Source organism: Centroberyx gerrardi, chromosome 2 (assembly GCF_048128805.1).
Source record: "Centroberyx gerrardi isolate f3 chromosome 2, fCenGer3.hap1.cur.20231027, whole genome shotgun sequence".
Lineage (NCBI taxonomy): Eukaryota > Metazoa > Chordata > Actinopteri > Beryciformes > Berycidae > Centroberyx > Centroberyx gerrardi.
Window position 1 is genome coordinate 22,304,268 of NC_135998.1, and position 2,434 is coordinate 22,306,701.

Consider the following 2,434-nt stretch of genomic DNA (forward strand, 5'->3'; position numbering starts at 1 on the left):
AAAACTTTTGTCATGCAACGGAATAACGGAGCAAAGCACCACCACTATTTCTTTCGTTTGGGAGCTGTGTGTTGCCATCATGGTGGAAGAGAGGTCTTATAAATAATGTAGTGTTTTTACAGCAGGGAAAATGGTACTAGTATTTATTCCAAACAACAGCAAGCGCTTCGAGGCTCAGTGCATTATACCGTATCAATAGTGCATTATATATTAACTTCAATATGTATATCCCACCACCCGAATGAGCCCTCTGAGATCTCAAAGTGGCTCATACTGCTGAACCAAAATGAACTGGGCTATGCAGCGCTGCATTGGCCTCGCTGGAACTGCACTGAGGAGAACAATGTGAGAAGGAGTAACCTTGTGCTACAGTACAAGGCAGAAGTGGCCCTCTAGTGTGAATAAGTGCTGCTGTAGCCACCGAGACGTCTGCTGCTCCTTATCTGCTCACTGGATTCTGGTAAGAGATCAGATTTCGATGTAGCCTCCGACTCTCAACCTGCTGCCTGGCAGCATTAGTAATTCCCTACCGTGACTGACTGTCTGCAGCTCATTCAAGGCGAGGGAAACTGCACAATACTTGATATTTGTTTGCTGCATTTTGTACATTTTTTGAGTAGTGTTTTTTGTACATAAATGTACAATTTATGTTTACTAAAAAGCTGGCACTATTTTGAGGTTTATTCTGTTACAGGCTTACAGAGATGTTATGGGTTTTAATTCACTGTGTTCTACCATATGTTTATTTTGAAGAGAACTAATAAAATGTACTTAGGTACATTTTCTGAAGAAAATGTGAGTGTGCTCGCTGAAAAATCGATGGTCTGTTTGTTTGTGTGTGTGTGTGTGTGGTGTTTGTGTGCGCGCGTGCATGTGTCCCTCCCTTTATTACTCTCTCTCCCTCCCTTGCCCTTCACTCCTTCTCTAAACTTCTCCCTTCTCATCCCTTCTTCCCACTTTCCCCTCTGTCTCTCTCCCTCTCTCTGCCTTCCTGTCTCACTCTCTCTCCCCATTTTGCTCTACATCTCTGACTCGCTCTGTTTCCCCTCTCTCTCTCTGTCTCTTCCAAATATGGTGGGTGGAGAAAGTATGTCTGTGTACACGCACTTGTGTGAATGTATATTTGTGGGTGTGTGCAAGTGCGTGTGTGTGTGTGTGTGTGTGCAGGTGTCCACAGCAGTTGACGCCATCGCCCACTCTGAACATTCTGTCATTCATGTGTATTGGGAAATAACAAAACTTTAAAAACTATAAAGTATTCAAACTACTCAAAAACTATACAAGGTATTGCTTTGAAAAGTAATAGCACACTTCTCCGCAATGAGCTGAACATTTTGATGTATGTCTAGTGTAAAAACTGTAGGAGATGCAGTGACAGAATCTGTCCAGAGTAACAACAGTAGTGTGCTCACCTCGCAAGCACACTAATAAATGCTTCTACTGTTAATCTAATGGATGGTGGGTGGCTCTTGTGTTACATATAACTATAATTTGTGTGTTTTTCTTAAAATATCAAAATTGTTTTCTCTCGATTGATTGCTCAGATGTAGGAACAAAAAAATACTTTGGTGCATGGACAAAATATGAAAACTGTTTAGTCCAGCTAGTCTACCAGCTGGTCTACAAATATAAGAAGCAGACGTAGATGGGACATCTCTAAAGAAATATGATATAATAATGCTGCCCACTGCAGGGGTGAGATGCTGCTAATACTTAAAATTCCCCACTTGCTTTGCACCATTGAAGTTAGTGAATTATCACGTCAATTATCTGCATCAGTGTGTTTTGGTCTTTGAGGTTCATTGCCTGCTGCAACCCACCGACACAGAACAGAGGACTTTCCTCTGAAAGAAGCTGGGTCTGAATAAAGTAAATCATGTTTTTGTCTTTCAAACCTAACTACCGTAACTAGATAGTCATCTTTGATATGATATGAAAATGACAAGCATTGGCATTGCCTTCTCTGTGCCTTAAAACCAGACATAAGATTTAATCTGAGATACCTGAGTTACACATTTAAGTGGATGAAACCCTCTTGAGTGAACATGGCCGACATTGGGTTTACTACTGACTATGGAGTCTATGATCATAATCAAGGCTATTAGACTAAGGTGTATAAAGGTTTAATTTAAGCCCTCATTTAGTACTAACATCTCAAAAACTGACCATTTAAATCCACACAAGGGCCATTTCTGTGAAAGTTCATATGGTTAATCCACATCCACCTAACTGGTCATTACTACACTAACCAATGAAGCAATATCAAGGCTAAATTATGAAACATGAGCAATTCAAAATAGTTTTGTAAAGATGTTTCTTCATAATATGGCACTTTAATGTACAGCCTAATCAAATGAAATACTCAAATGTACAGTTAATTTCAACATTTAAATATACAGTATATGAAGTTAAAGATGATCAGAATATTCTTGTA